The 18,674-nt window shown below is 25.0% G+C and overlaps 1 protein-coding gene across 2 annotated transcripts in view; it reads right to left on the minus strand.

Moving 5' to 3' along the window:
- The window catches only part of LOC114119614 (calcitonin gene-related peptide type 1 receptor-like), a 59,114-nt gene extending 48,388 nt beyond the window's left edge, over positions 1-10,726 (minus strand). Inside the window, exon 1 of one of the 2 annotated variants that reach the window (XM_027981225.2) lies at positions 10,465-10,726. The gene's annotated coding sequence lies outside the window, so the exon portion shown is untranslated. Of the gene's footprint in view, positions 1-9,895; positions 10,047-10,464 lie in introns of those variants that run through there. The other variant, XM_050207757.1, reaches the window with a different exon arrangement.
- Between the last annotated feature and the right edge of the window lie 7,948 nt (positions 10,727-18,674).

Here is an 18,674-nt window from a genome sequence, read left to right on the forward strand (position 1 = left end):
TTCCATTGATGTAAATACTTATTTTTATTATATATTTTCATCATTATACTATAATAACTTTTGGAGTATAATTTTTAACCTTAATTTGTCTCATTCGATATTATTATATTTTATTAATTTCATATAACATCTTACATTTTACGGTACCATTAACAACTTTTAAACTATTCATTATTTGTTTACTGTTATTTTATAATCCAAATTAACTTTACGCGAAGAAGGTTGTATATTCTAAGACAACTATTATGATTGATATTATATCAAACAAAGAAACTACATTTTGTTAAACACAAAATGTTCGATCATATTCTTCCTCATACACATAATACTGTATAAAAAAAAACTACATAATAATACAATATTACCAGTGTATATCTCGATATATTTACCATACGGTTTAAAGCTTTAAATACATATTAAAAATTAAATAATAAAGTAAATCTATCTAACTAATATAATGTATAATACATCACATTATTCATATAACTCCAACATTAATTTGGTGACAGCTTTCAAAATTTATCTCAGAATGATTTAATAACTTATCTACCGACATGATTATTGATTGATCATTGTATAATATAATGTTTATTAAAATCAAAATTATTCTAAACGATTTATTTTAAAAACTAATGGAAAAATATATACAAATTACCAAAAACACCTAACTACTTAAAAATGTATTTTTAAAATCCTATCTTCAATATCTAAATTCTATACATATTAATCTAGAATACTCATTCGCTGAAGTCATGAGATTATGAGACAATGACGTTTTATACAACAAATTGCATTTATCAGTTCATTTCAACATTTACCGTTTGTTGACATCCGTCTATTTATCGTTATCGAATCATCAAAAGTTATTTTCGTATAAAATGGCCCATGAACAATATTCAATGAGATTTCTCAATAGAAATATCATAAATCTGAGAGTAATATTATAAGATGGGTCAGTGAATTTATTGATGATATAAACTAATTTGTCAAAGCTGACATAAAAAACTTCTTCACCAGCACATTACAGACATTACGAACGAATAATTATTGCGTTAAGGTCATACAATGATAAATTATAAGTATAGCATTGAAAATACTGTTGTATCATGTATCTTTTTTCTTGAGATATAACGATATTTTACAGCACGTGTATTAGTTTATCCAACAACCAGTGTACAGTAAATCATGTCAATAGTGGTTTATACAACATTAATGACTTAAACAAATACAAAAGCTGTAAATTCCAAATTGAAATTTATATCAAAGATTGGTCATAACAAATTCAATACATTTTATATGAAAACAATAAAAATTTAGCATATCTAGATCAATAATTTCTTAATTTCAATTATTTGAAACAAACACAATCACCTACTATGTCACATAGTCTATCTAAGAGTATAAAATAATAAATAGTAATTAAAAAAACATTAGAAATGAAACAAATTATAATGATCCATGAGTTTTCAATTTCTAAATTCATAAATAAAACTATACCTAATTATTATTGTATTGTAATTAACGAAAAATATTTAATAAACCATATATAAAATTCTAATCATTTTTAATATAACGAATCTAAATTATGATTAAATTTATGGTATTGTACATACTGTACAATTCACTGTGGTATATACTTGTACGATAAACAACCGAGAAGAAAATTGAAATTGGATTGCGATGTATGAATATAATAAAACAAATTCGTTCTAAAATAAACGAATTGTAGACCTAATAGTTAGTTGAAAAAGACAAATTATTCAAGTGTCTGTTCAATAGTGATAAACTTACTCGGTGCATTGGGTACAATGAGAAATGTAACCGTTTTACCATTGAAAACCGAATATCTTGTAGGTACAACCGTAGATCTACATTTATTTAATATAAATTATAAATAATTACTTCTTATGTATTACAATAATATATAATTACTATTGAGAATTTAAAATAATACAATCAATTGAATAAATGTAATAGTATTATCTTAAAATTTAACAATCTAAAAATGAATAGTATATGTTACACAAAAACATAGTAATTACTAATTAGGTTGTATTTTGCAGCAATGGCAATTGAAAAACAGAATATTATATTAAATATATGTGTACTTAATACTTTTTATTTCCAAAATAATAACATTATATAATATATGGACAGTGTTTTACGTCGTTTATTTGACATAGTTAATTCATAAATCAATTTTCAAAGTATAATATAAAACTTAATCCACTTAAATACGAGTATTAAATATTATTGTAATAGCTAAATTACTAGATAATGAACTCTAATATTATGGTTGTATTTAGTTCAAATAAACCAAAAATATATTGCAAAATATCTATGACCTTAATTTGTTTAAGAGGCAGTGTAAAGCCATATTATGTATTTATGATTTATGCACATTACCTAAATTATAAACTAATAGTAATCTTTAACCTTTTCTATCAAAATACTAAAAAAATAATGCTAAATTATTACTGTATTCATTTTAAATTAAAAATTGAATCCTTACGACTAACTTTTAACTAATAGTTAACTTTTTAAATTAATACCATACTTCTGAATTTTGCTAAAAAATCAATTAATCATAACCTTTAATTTAACCTTGTTTATAAACATATAATTCTTTATTAAGTTTCAAGTTTAACAAATATATTTTTAAAAGCAAAGAAAAAATACAAATTTTTCAAAACTTAATTAATTTTTTAAGAAATTATATTAAAATAAAATACCTAATACTTAAACGTAAACACACATCACATAAGTAACTCTATAAAAAAAAATCCTACAAAAAATTTTTTTTTATGTTATGAAAGACTTTAGCTAGATACTATTTTTATTTCGACAATGGTTAGGTTAAAATGTAGCTAACATTTCCAGATGGTCACCCATCCGAGAATTGGCAACTATCCGCTAGCTTAACGCCAGCGCCGTCGGCAACTAGTGCATCCACTGCACCGCGCCATGTCCCCAAACAAAAATTAAAGTAAATAACTCGGAAAAAGTAATTGTGATAAGAAATCTTTTACTTTGGTAGAAAAAGTTATAATTATTTTACCTACTATATTAATTAATTTATAGAGAGATTCAATTGAAAATAATTATCTGAGATTGTAAAATACTCGTATTGTAACCTGTATAAAATATTTATATATTATTATACTTGATTTTTTTATCACTTGTTTGTGTTTGTGTAGAGTTAATAGACAGAACGCGAGATCAACACTTAAAATCAAAGCAACAAGCACTCAACATATAACACTTCTCTTGCTAAGACACAGTACTTACACTAACATATAGTTTACATTGTTTCACATACAAATAACCTATTTTACATGCAAAGTATAATATACGAATAAAAAATATTAATTATAATAATAATAATACCTAACACAACTTCACAATATAAAATCATATTTCAAAATTATTATATAAACTCAAAAATGTGATTTGTGGCTCACATCTAAAAATAATCCCACCACCCTTAACCATTAAAAAAATAATAATAATAATAATAAACAAAGAACCTGTTCTGCTGTAGGTATAGTACATTCTAAGCATACTTCGTTGTTGAGTAAGGTCACTGTAGTTGATGTATACGAAAAACGATTCTAAATGGAGACAGTCTATCAACATAGATATTTCTAAGGTATATTTTTACACATTTATATTTTAACAAGTGATTTATTTTTATACATTCGTAATATGGCAGGTTAAATAAATTATACCAAAAACAAAAGCATTTATTTATATTACTTAAATTACATAATAATTATTAGAGAATTATTTCAAATAATATTACTAGTTGTTAGGTCAATATTAACGTACCGTGTAGAATGGAGTGTATAAGTTTGTGGTATAAAAAGCTTAAATTTAATCTAAACACGTTTAAAATGCCATTGTATAATAATACATACGTATAATAGTATACGTTATTATAAAAATTTCAAGGTCCTATACAAATCATATTTTTTTGTTCACAATAAAATAACTTAAGATCCACTTTTCTCTTATTTATACATCCAAATTTATCGACATTTAAACTTGTATAAATTTCATTTCACCCTAAGTGTCACTAACCGATGGTTTCTTAATCATATACTTCCAATGTATGTGTTTTCATTAGAAAACATTTAATGATTTGTATTGTGCATATTGTGTTATTGTGTATTTGTATTTAATATTGCATTTGTATATTTTTATTAAAATAAAAAAAAAGGTTAAAAATTACTACTAGCGACAATACATATTTTATTATGATTTATTAATGAATATTGATAAAATACTATGAAATATAAATAATTTTTTTTTATAATTTGATATAAAAAATAATTTTATCCCACAGTAATATTAATAACAACCCATGTTACATAAGTAATATTAAATTATTATGAATTCTTGAGAATCATTTTCACTGTCTCTTCATCGGCCTTAGTAAAAATGTATTATATTGTATTTAATATAAAGGTGTTTTAATAGAAAAAATAATCTTGATAAAACATATAAAAATTATCTAGCAGAGCATTTAGTATTTTGTATAAGAATATTACAACAAATCTGCTTAATAATCTATTATGCGTGCAGTATGAAATTATGTAAAAAAAAATTACATGAACGTAAAATAAAAGATAATTTATTAGCTAAATACTTGACTAAATGACAATAATGCTGATCAACAATTTTATGACATGCAAATTACAATAAGATAAAAATAAAAGTAAACCCTTCTATCCAGCATAATTGAGTAAAGACTTTTGGTAAACAGTTACAATAATAGCTAATGCGGTGAAAATAATAAACAGGGATCGGCCATATAAACAATTTTTTTATCGTATAATTTTATTAACTGACATTTTAATCGATTTAAGGTTAGAAAAGGATATTGTTGACACGGTAATGATATAATAACTTCGATATACTTAATTTTATTTTTATTTAATCCACCATTTTTCCATCAAACAGAAAATCTTTCAGATATTATAGGTATAACTATTCCACACTATTCTTATTATACGACAATTTATAATTAATTTTTAGTTTTTATGCAACATACGTAGCTAAAATATAACTTTAAGTTAGTGAATATTATTTTATTATTAAAAATAAAAAAAACTGTAACTGCAATAAAAATTCTATGATTTGTAACATTATCCACCTTATTTCCAAATTGTCTAAAGTATTACTACAACTCGCACGCACTTGTTGTTACTTTTTAAATCGTCTATATCTCTCTCAACATCAAAAATATATTCTCATCTCAACAAATAATTATTATATTTACCATAGTATCTTCATTTAACTATACATAGACTATACAAGTTATTTAGACTTAGGTAATTATTTAATATATTTATATTTGTTGTTCTTCTCTTTTCGTATTTAACTATAATTTCTAATTTATACACTTAATAAAAGAATTATAATACATAATTTTTAATTAAATAATAATTATTTGAAAGGTGTCATTCAATTTAAGACTTAGCAATGTATTTTTAATTTGGTTCTTTAACACAAAATGATTAGCAATATATTGTATAATATGCAAACCACAAGGTTTTATATATATAATTATTAATGACTTTAAAATCTCATTCTTAAAAAAAAAATAGGACAAGTAAGTAACACTCTGTTATACAATAGATTTCAAGTATACCTCGTCATTAAATAGTAGGTAACTGTTTTACTTAACATATGTGTTAAATTTAAATTCAATAATAAATCATTGCACATAAAAAAAGATTCTGAGCGAAGACGATTTGTCAGCCTATGTATAAACAAATATATCAGAATCGGTTATCTTCAAAATAATATGTTGCAAAAGATATTTCTAAGGATCCACCTACATATAAAAGATAGATGTATTTAGTTTAAACTTAAAAGTATAAAAAAACTTGATAAAAATCATTTTTGTATTATCCACTGGGTACCACAAAATGCATCTATATTATTGTACTCTAAAAAAATAGCTAAAATCATTATACTTTATTTAAATACCTAATTTTTGCAAATTTGAATTTTAAATTTCTATTGAAAATAAATTGTGCTCATTTATTTTATATATTTTTAAATTTCGCTAAGAATAATTCATAAGAACTTTGTATTAAAAATAAACATCTTTGTAAAGTCAATACAATCATCGATAAGCTTAAAATCTAAAATTCGTTTAATTCTCTATAAAGATTGAATCTAGAATTTAACTATAATTTGATTTTCTAATTATTTTTTATTTTTTTATAACAATTGTTTTGTTTAATTTACATTTTTGAATTCTATAAAGAAAGTTTATTTGATTCAAGATTCTATTGGTTTTAATCCCTACTCATTAAGCGTAATAACGGAAATAATATTTGCTTTTGACATTTTAAATGGCTTCAACATCTGCCCAGAAATTTTATATTTAATTGATTTTAAAATCTCAAGTATGAATACTCTGAATCAAAATATATTTTGTGTATCAAATTTCAAAACGAATTTTATTGCAAATTCATTTTTTTTTTATGAACTTTCTTACGTTAATCAATAAAATCACTGTATAGTTATACTTATATTATGTATTATTTTTTCTCGTAACATATTTTTAAGCCTACAACGTTGTTATTTAAAAAAAAAAAATTTAATTATTTCATCATATTTATGACTATAATAATAATTCATCCAACCACAATACAATATATTCCTAATCAGTGGTTAACCAAAATCTTAATAACATTTTAGAACACATAGTAATATTGCTGAATAACATGGTGGGATTCGAGGTACACGGTTACTTATTAAAAATAATTTTTGTAAAAATTGGATTAATAGAAACTATCAAACAGGCTCGGTGTTAACTTCAAAAAAACTTTAGTTGATAGTTTGATACTTAAAAGAAGAAGCCATACACAAACAGAAGATTTATTGACAAAATTAAATTTTAAATTAATAAAATAGTTCAAATAGGATACAGGATACAGGATAATATTAAAATGTTTAAAGTTAACTATACTTATCTAACTTATTAAACCTAACTGGGTCTCTAACGGTCAACTTTATGATTGACTATTGAAAGAAAATTAAAAATTTGATTTGGATTCTAAGTAATAAAACTCTGTAAGAATATATTATTTAATAATTTAAAAATCTAATACACGATATTTTAAGTTTTCTGGGATTATTTCTCTTCCTATGTTTTTATATATGTTATATATGTTGTTCTATCAAATTTGATTTAAAAGATGTAAGTTTCAATTATTCGGTCACCCCCTATATTTGAATTGCTCATTTATATCCACAACTGAATGTCTTGCAACAATTTATCAAAATGACTGGTAAAAGAGTGACATTTTAAGAGCATTTCTAATAAATCATGATGGGTCAAAGGTGAATCCACCTTAAAATAAAGAAAAACAGAAAAAATTATACGAAGAATAACACGAAATGTAAATAATAGAATAATTTAAATTGCATTGCGATGAAATTAAATTCTCTTATAATCTCAATAATTAGTTAATAAGATATTATTATTATTACTTTTTATTAGTAGACCATTTATTAGACATTTAAAATTTGCTTCTGTAAATAGGAAGAGGTCTAGGTATTTTTAATGTGTAAATTAAAAGTTTTTACTATTATAGTTATTTTTACAATACAAAAAATAACTAAAAAACTAAGGACAATAAATTTTTTAAATGAAAATAATATTGTAAATGATGAAGTGGGCATTAGATAGACTTAAAAACTAAAGAGTAAATTAAATGGTAGCTTTAATTCTTTATAGCTTACGGAAATAAACCTCCAATATTTTAGCTTCTATTTTTAAGTTTATGTAAACACTATTGGTTTGATTTTTATAATAAGATTAATTTATACAATTTCACTAATTTGGCTTATGAATTCAAAATATTTATACTTTTCAATAATACCACTGTTTAGTGTCTAATTAGTAAACAAATACATAATACAAATTCTGAGTACTGTCCAATTAGTAAATAAATAATAATAATAATTTTAAAACATTTAAGTTGTGTATCATATTATTAAGATAAATTACCATAATACATTGCATCCAAAAATGTTTAATTTTAATGTAAGATGATAATTATAAATGTACAAAATATTAATTTAACATTTTTTTATCTCATTAGCGAACATCTTACACCAAGTGTTTTTAATAAGTGATGAATTGAATAAAAGATGGGATATTTTAGACAGAGTATCAAGATTTATATTAACACAATTTTTTTTAACAAAATAAATATATCTTTACTAAACCATGCTCTGCTATAATAATTGGAAAATTTCATTATTTATTATTATTTTCATATAAATAAATATTATGTAAAACAATAATACAACTCTAATTTCCAAAAAAAAATATTGTATTCTATCCACAATTTTCTTTTATTCGTGTGATTTTATTCTCATTAAAAACATATAATGCAATTTATTGATTACCTATATTATATTGATAGTTATGACTTAACTTTATACACTGATGTTAAACAAATAATGTTAAATAAATAAATATGATACACGTATTTTAAGTAATATAACGAAAGTACTTACTATTACATACATTTAATATAATATATTATTTTTAAATTGTATTTACATATATATATATATTATATATTATAAAAGCCTTTATTGTTGAATGAAATTATATCATTTTATTATCTTCTTTTTCGATTTTTTTTTTTTCAAAAAACACTTTATTTTTTTGTTTCAATTGTATAAACTATAGACCACCTACTAAATAATGGACTTCTATGTTCACCTTATGGCAGTGAATTCAATTCTAGTCGACGTGTACTAGCCCGCTATACTATTATATTATTATTTTATAGCGCATTCTCTATTAGAACACTTGGTAAATCACCTTAATTGTATTAAATACAAATCGTATTTTCCATACGTCTTATTCAATGGTTTTTTTTTATATTAATATGTACTTAGTATATTTTATCCAAAATCACATTTTTTTGACGTTTTGTATATATAATTAATACTAAAAAATGTATAGTAGTGCAAATTGAATAGGTATTTTAAATGAATATTGTTTTGACAAGAAAAATACTCCGTTATAACAATTATTATCATTTTTATGGTATTATTAAATACCATACACATAATTTTAAATACATATTAAACAACTATAGAAATAATTATCATATTAATTATATTATAGTTGAAAATTTAAGCTAACAAATAAATCGTACAATATAATATGCAGCTATACAAAGCAAAATAATTCAAACATAATTAGATATTACCAATTTTTGTTGATAATTACTATATTTTGTACTGCTTACATTCAATATATTTAAATACACGAATCTAAAAAAATATAAATGATATATAGGTACCTATGCAATCCCCCTCCCAAAAAAAAAATGTAGTTATTAATACATTATATTTATATAATTAACTTAATTCTAATTATGAAAATATTATTTGATTTAAAACTTCTCCAGAAAATTCGCTCCAGCTACGGCCTTGCACTTATATACTCTTAGTATAACGTTTTTATAAAATATATTGAAAATAATAAAAATCATTACCCGTGTTGTACTCTTAAATTTAATTCCTATAAAAATAATTGTTGGATCCAATATCAACTAAGAAAAATATTAAATAACTATATACAACATAGTGGAAAATTAATATAAAACCCTTTGTGAGTATATTTTAAATAAATAAATACTTAATATATTAATTTATAATGATTAATTCATTTAGTTGCTATGTCTACATTATAATTATTAGGTAAAATTAAGTACCTAATACTCAATAGTGAATAAATAAAAATTAGGTTATAAATTGTGAAATTGTATAAGTAAAAAAATATTATTGTTAAATAACAAAATAGTCATGACAAACAATAGAAAACTTTTTTAATGCTGTGAAAACAATTTACCCTCGTCACGCATCGTGTATTTAGTTGTTCGCTAAAGTATAATATTAGATTTACAGTTAAAATATTTAAATTTTAGTGTCACCCTCAGCATTTTTTAAAACTAAATACTTCATTAAAAAAACTTAACTCGAATATAATACACTCATGCTCGCGTGCACACTTATGACTTATGTACAATGTGATTCCATTTGTACGGCAATAAAAAAAATATATTAACAAACGAAAAAATATACTTTCCATGACGATAAAAACAATAATTATGATAAAATTCCTATATACACTATAAATATTATAATAAACTCAGTACGTTATAAGACTTGAAATACCGCAAATGAATTGCGAATAAACACAATAGTTATTATGTTATAAGCTATAGTCGCATAATATGTCATAAAAAAAAAAAAAAGTTAATAAAAACAATAACTCCTTGTGTGTAAAGTCCGTAGGCACGACTCTATCCGACACTTAACATGTTTTTCATATCAACACGAGCATCGACAAATCTAATGATATTTAGCAGTTGCCTGTCACTGAACTACTACGGAGTGCTAGAAAAATAATACCCATACCTTGTCAACGAATATGAATATCGCCCCGACGGTTTGGAATGTTTGGATCACAGCGAAGACGACGACGGCGACGTACGATCGGTACACATATACCGGACTTAAACACGCGCGTTGCGGTGGAGCGGGGATTTGTGTATGTGGTGCGTGTACGAGTGACGACGATGAGGGCCCGCCACCGAACGACGGACACGACAGCGCTATTGAAAAACCGCGGACGTCGAGCTTTTCCGATTGGTGGCGGTGATGCAAAAATAACGCTTACCTACATAGTTACTGTGCTCTGTGAAACTGAACTCGGCCGATTTATTGCACCGTGTAATCATATTATTACCTTTTAGGTATATTGTTTTTTTTTTTTTTTTTTTTTTTAATATTATTATTGTCATAAATTATTCTATTAATTTTAAATACGAGGAAAAATAATAATAGTTAGAACACCGGGGGTCGCAAGAACCGCGACATCCTTTAAATTAATACATCCACGACGAAAGAAACAAACACGCCGATACTATCATTATTACGTCAATAATAAAGTGGCACATATTTTATATAGACATCATCTAACGATAAATTTGTTACTTTCAGTCTTGCTGCCTGAGACAACGGTTTGCAAAAAAAAAAAAGAATTTTCCCGAAGAAAGAAATTGTTCTCGAGAGCGCAAATCCTTTTGATAAACACTGTGTGCCTCTTTTTTGTCATCATTAACTCATCAGTACTCTACCTAAACTTACCAGTTACCGTCCGCCACTAGGTGTAGCAATGGCAAACGTTCTTTATACTCAATGTATTTAATTTACATTTTCAGTTGTATTGTATACTTTTGTCCTGAATTTATTCCTATCGCATCAAGGTTAATAGTTCAATCAATAAGTATATAGGATAACAGATGAGTAAGATTTTTATATTTTATATAAAAATTACGATATAACTATACGGTTTACTTTTTCAGTTTTCAAACACAATATGATACCTCCCTCGAGAGCTCTATGGACATCTGGAGCAAAGTATAACATAAACTTCAGCTATCAACTTTTCTCTATAAACGAACTTTAATTTTTGATTTTTACATCATTAAAAATTATAAATGTCTGCGAAATATAATGTTTAAAAATATTTATCATCCATCCTGATTCTTGATTCACCAATTATTATACTCAACCCCTTTTATCTTTTAATAAAAAGCATCTCCGATTTTCAGCTTTTTTAAAATTTCTAAGTAAATTTAAAACCATATTTTTAAATAATTAAATTTTTACGCCATAATATAAGAAAAATCTTATAATATAAAATTGATAAACACTTTTTTTAGAAAATCAGAAGTACCCTACTTTTTTAAATTATTAATCTGATTATTTTATTTTATAAACTTAGTTGTGCAACTAAGGATTTGTTTGAGTAGTTTCTGTGTTATTAAACTATGTATTATGCATATATCATGGCATTATATTCCAGGGGTGGCCAACTTGTAGCTCTCGCCGTAATCAGATGCAGTTCGTGTTTTATTTATAAAATCAAAATTTACTTATTATTATTACTATTACGAATTTTATTTTTTTTTTTTTATATATAAATTTATCAAATTATATAATATGTGTTCGTAAACTTTTGCCTCTTGATACCATTATATTTTCCATAACATTCCTAACTCAAAGACTTAATAGTCCCTAAATTCAATGACTTAATTACCAGTGGAGGAGTTTCGTATTTCCCCCTCACTTTTTTTAAAAAAACTGGCACACCACATTTATGTACTTAAACCGCACTACTATTGTAGATTTTATAGAAATAATACAAAAACCCAAATCCCCAATAATAGCTGTATAAAACTAAGATTACCTATATTACTTTGTAATAAACACTTGCACAAATGTATTATATTTTACTATGTAACAATAATACACTGATTAGTTGAGTATTACTTTATCACAAAGCGACGAAAGATATCTGTAATGTCGGATCTATAATCATTATAGTATAATGTATAACTATATCGAAAATTGTATGTGATTATTTAACTAATGTAATTATTTGTTTCCATTTATGATGTATGCACATATTTATACATGCAATTATATTAAACATGGTTGATGATTGTATTGAGGTGTATATGATGCAAATTAACATTTTTTGAGGGAGTAATAAGTAAAATGTATAACAATTTTTTCTACACACATTCATGACCAAATTACGCAACTGTCCTTAATAATAATTTTATATGAAATATGAAATATGATATTTAGTATTATATGTATTTATTTGTACCTTTATTAGTAAAAATTATAAAGTTTGAATAAATTATATATATATATATATTAATTACTAATTTTTAAAATATCATAGTACATTTATCTACAAAACCTATTTTCATAGAATGTATAGTACTTAGTAAATTACGAGATCTACATTATATTTCAGATTAATATTTTCTTTTGAAAAGTCAATGGTTTTTATATTGTATTGTTATTTATCTATAGTACTTCTCCAATATGTTGTTGTATATAGTATTTAGTTCTTAAAACCTCTTATATTTGACACTTTAGTGGCCAGTACTTAAATAAATATAATAATAAATATTCGTTAATAGACAATTATAATATTTAAATAACTTTAACGTCAGACAGCTTCAATAATTAGTTAAGTTAAAACCTAAGATCAAAATATTATGTATGTCTATCGCGTATAATATAATCATCAACAACGCGCCACCGCAGTATAGTTTAACCTATGTATTACTCTACTACAACATATTACATAATATGAACACATCACACAAGATATTCAAAGTATGCGAGATAATATATGTATTATTCATATTATAATAAAATGTATATTATAATGTGCATACAATATACTTCACATTATACTATAATACCTAACCGATGAAAACATATTTTATTTACACTACCCAACAACGTGAAAAAATCTATACCTACTGGAAAAAAAGATAAGAATTTGACAAAATACAATGTATACTTTTTTGTTAGATTTATTCTAAATTTAATCATTTATATGAATAGTAAAATTATACATGCTAGTAGGTGTAATTAAAAATAATATAGTAACTTTGATAAATTAGTTGCATTGAAGCTGGGACTCAAAATAAAATGTTGTACTGGTTAGGTCCTGAATTAATTTAGGTACAATATTAGTTAATTATTGAACGCTAATCTATACTTAATATTATAAAGCTGAAGAGTTTATTTGTTTATTTGAACTCACTAATCTCAGGAACTATTGGTTTGAATTGAAAAATTATTTTTGTGTTGGATAGTCCATTTGTCGAGGAAGACTTTAAGATAATATATAACATTACGCTGCGACCAATAGGAACGAAGCATCAGTGAAAAATGTTACAAAAATGGAAAATATTATTCATATTTGAAGGCTTTCGTTGCTTATATACGGTTATTATTATTAATAATAAACCGTGCCACTGAACGTATTACGTATTAAGAGTATTTAATTTGTTTCGGCTGTATCATTTTTTTGCCGTTACACATTACCTATTCATCTATCTAAATATATTTGTTTGCATTTTATGAAGTCATTTTACGGTAAATCCTCTGACATATATTTTAACCGATTTACATACCAGAAGTAGATATAAATTATTAGGTAGGTACCTACCTTATTATTCACCTTACGTTTGTTTTTCTTAATTACGAGATACGGTTTGGTTAAGTTTTAATTTCCTACGTTCTTTCTTTTATATTTTTCGTTACTATAATGTCCAGAAAAAGAATTCAGCTTTCTCGTCAGACTACTACTGCAAAGCGGCTGCGACTTTTGCACAGCAATGAAACAGCGGATGAAAATATGCATAGGTTGGATACTCAACGAGCTATCAGTGAACAATGCTAGGGAATCGAGAGTTGAACGTTCGCAGAGGCTAGTCTAAAAAAATTAACTAAAAAATAAATAACTTCGGCAAACCGACCGCTAGACGTTCTCAGAGTTTGGACTCATAGAATTCCTGAACTTGAGCGAACCGTGAACAGGAATCAAGCGCTGAACGTTCCTGTCAATTAGCACAGTAAAATTCACGATCAGCAAGGAATAAAACTTGCAGGCAACATAATTTATTGAATTCTGCGTTTTCTTATGATTGTACTCTTGACTATGTTATTCTAAATTATATTGATATTGGTAGAATGGATAAACTATGCAATTTATGCCAAGCAAAAAAATGGGCGGCTGAAGCTCCTGGACTAGCTGTGTTGTAGTAGTTGCAAAGTAGGTAAATATACCTAAAATTCCGGAACCAACATCAGTTTTTAAAGAACTGATATCAGGCTCACATCCATGCTCAAAAAATTTCTTAAATCATTCAAAACAATATAAATAATATAATAAACTTTTTCAGATGACTTCATTTAGTGCAAAAGAAATTCGTGAGGGTAACTTTATGCCCACTTTTAAAGTACAGGGGCAAATTTATCATTTTATCGCTAATTTACTTCCATCTGAAGGAACACAACCCGAATTTTCGCAAATATATTTTGTTTCTCATGCAGATCAAGTATCCTTGCGCTAAAATTTAAACCCAACCTTATCGATCTTATCGACGCTCTCCAAACATATCTTCATGATCATAATATGTATATTCAAAATTTTAAATATAATCTCAAAAATAGACCAACGAATGATTTTAAACCTATTAGGTATTCATACTGATGTGAAACCTCTTAACAAGTATCGAGGTCGGTATAATGCGCTAATAGTAGATGAAGTAACTGTATTCTTTTGATATATGAAAACAAAGGTCCCCGAAATATTGTGTTGAATGCGAGTGACGGTCGACTTCAACGAGTTTCTGAAATTTATAGACCTTATGTCCCACTTCAATATCCTTTACTGTTTCCCTTTGGAAATTACGAATACTGTATAGATATTCCATAGCAGAATACTACTGCTAGATCTAAAATTTTATCACATTATACACAATTTTATGAAACGGGTATCAGCTAATAAGACCATCATCATACGGTGGCGGATAACAGGGATAGATGTTTTTATTTATGCTATTTTAGTTGTTCTTACTACATGCCCATAACAAATTTTTATTTTAGGGTTTTCTCATTGTTTACTATGTAAAACTTCAGATTTACAATGAACATTAATTAATATTAAAATACATAGTATAATTACCATAATACATTTTACTATAAACGTTTGATTTCTGTGTATTTATTACACATATACGGTGTACAGAAAAAATGTAAAAATTAAAAAATTAAAATATTTTAAATTTTCAAATTTTTTTTTATTCCATTTAAATCAGTTATCTAGATAGGTACTCATAGATAACTAACATTTTATCTAGATGAAGATAAAGATAACCGAGCAGAAATTTATCTATTTATCTTTTTTATTTTATCATAAAACCATACAGGAGTATGCGATGTCAGTTATATCAATTCTTCTGGTTCTGCGCATCGTTTATTATGATGAACAGCATACATAATATTACCTATATTTACAATCGTCTTAAAAAGTTTATTACAAAGTAAAATAACATCTCTGATAATGATTAGCCTTCAGCGTATATGAAATTAATCTTATCTAGTATGGTACCTAAAATAATCTAAAACCCAATTAATATAGGTTACTAACTGTAATAATTATATCCGTAATACCTATATGGGACCCAACTCAGATGTCACAAATGGCACGTCGTCGATTCAATATCAATAATGAACTTGGCTCTAGCAGGCGCAGGCGATTTAAAAGTAAAGAAAGCCAAAACCGTAGCTGTAAAACAATCAAATATCATATTGTATTGAACTTTCTTTTTCGTTTAATAACATATCAACTGATTTATTCTTTTGTTGTAAGAAGAAATGATTGAGAAATAAACACAATAAATTTAAAATAAATTTAAGCTTTTCCATTTATTTAATTTTTTTTTTTTAATGTTGATAAAATATTATTGGGTAAAAATGCTTAAAAATTACATACAACATTTCGCATAAGTTATTCTTTTACAGATATTTTTTTGTATACAAAAATAAATATACAATCTGTACTCTAGACTCTAGAGTACAGTAAGAATATGTACTACGAGATTATTTACGTAAAAAAACGTGACGGAAGAAGCCAACCAATGATATTACTATACTGTCTCTACCTTTTGTTTCGTATTTGTTTCATTAGTTATTTACTTATTGAGAAGATCTCTACACCAGTTTCTTTTCAGTTGTCGTGGAGATTTCCAGAAAATAGATAAGTAGCAAGATTAAGTACAAGAAAGTTGGGTTGATAAAATTCATTAATAGTTCTTACAGATATGTAAAAATATTTAAAACATATAAACACAATTTATTTTTATAAACATTTTAAGTTCAAATTTGGACGAAATTACATATTTAATACATGAGCAACATTATTCATTATTTTTTCATAGTTCAAAAGCATTATTGACATAACACTAAATCAACCACGATTACAATGGCCAATCACAATACGATAAAAAAAAAACACGACACGAAAGACAATGTAACTGCAGTAAACCCAGCAAAAACAAAAACGTCAATAATAATTCTGCAATGATGTCTATCCAACAATAATTTCAAATAGCCAAATTCACATTTTACCCGGATTGTACATAATATGTAATAATATTATTATGTTAATTGTTTATAGAATTCCACCACTTCTTTAAAAATCCTTACTTCTAAAATTAGCTGCTATTATCCTTAAATAATAGTAATTTAATAACTCGGTTAAGTAATAATACCTACAATAAATTTACTAGCTACTAGGTATCAATAACTACTCAAAATTATTTGTTTAAAAAAATGAGTATAATACATATCAAGTTATTGTTACATGTAACTTCCTAATAAACATTCTATTTACGCTTTTAGAACATCAAAAATTAAAGAAAAATAAGTGATATGAAGCTTTTTTAAGCTTAAATTGAAAAATTTATAAGATCATCATGACTTAATCACTTTATGTTTAATGATATAAAAACGTAGTAGTTAGGACTGTTAGGAAACTATAGCATTAAATACACAGAATAAATTTCCCTATAAAGTTTTTAATAATCTAATCTATCTATTTAAGATGTAGACAACTAATATTTCTGATGACGTTTATATATAAATCACAAGGATCATAACTATAATAATATTATCCACAATGATTAAGAAATAACCGATAATGGTAATATGATCACCTCGAAACGATATAATATGTTGATTAAAATATCCTTAGTGGCTTAGTATATTGAGACTTAAATGTAAAGATAATCAGAGCCACGTGGGACTATACTGAACAAGTAATTTACAATATGTAGCTTTTGGATATATCATCAACTATCACTGAGTTGAATATTATTATTTTGATTATTTTTACAAAGATTAATAAACATTATACTATAATTAAAGGTTTTTTTTTTATAATAATGTTAACTTACGTACTTTATCGCAATTAATATATAATATTGAAATTATGTATTAATTTTTGTTCAAGAATTTAATAATAATTTATTATTATTCTACAACCGTGTTATTATGGGCGACCAGGTGAGTGGTGACACACAACTCCGTAGGTACAATATACCTTTTTATTTATCCGGTTTGGCAATTTTGGTCGTTCAAATTTTTTTAAATTTTTTTATTTGAATGTAAAACGATTCCGCGATAAACTTGCTATAACGTTAAATATGGTTGTATAAATGTATAATTATGGTTATTAAAATATAATTTTGTTTTCAAATATTAAATCGTATTGCAATAAAAATAAATAGTTTATATAATAAGACAAATGATTATTAATAAAAATTAAAAAATAATAAAAATTAGTTAAAATAAATAATATTAGTTTACTATAATATTATTTTTCTTCTTTATATCTAGGATCAACTTCAGTTAAAAATTGAATTGTATAAATTTGATTTAATTTATACTTATTGTTTGCATTTAAGGCAGTGAATTCTATAGTTCTTTTTCCTTTGTGTTCAATATCTTTTAATGTTCTAATAATTATTATCAATAATTTAATATCAAAAATTACTTTTGAAATAAAAATTCCTGGCAAGGTTGCAAATAAATTGAATGCGGGATCAAATGAATGAAAATGTATATGTGAAATCGTGAATCGCAAGGGTGTCCAACGTTTTTTATGCGTTGGGCTAAGATATTCGTTACGTCACACAGATAGCAGTTTGTGGAAATAAATATATGTTTTATATTTTAGAACACTC

This window comes from Aphis gossypii, chromosome 1, assembly GCF_020184175.1.
Source record: "Aphis gossypii isolate Hap1 chromosome 1, ASM2018417v2, whole genome shotgun sequence".
Classification (NCBI taxonomy): Eukaryota; Metazoa; Arthropoda; class Insecta; order Hemiptera; family Aphididae; genus Aphis; species Aphis gossypii.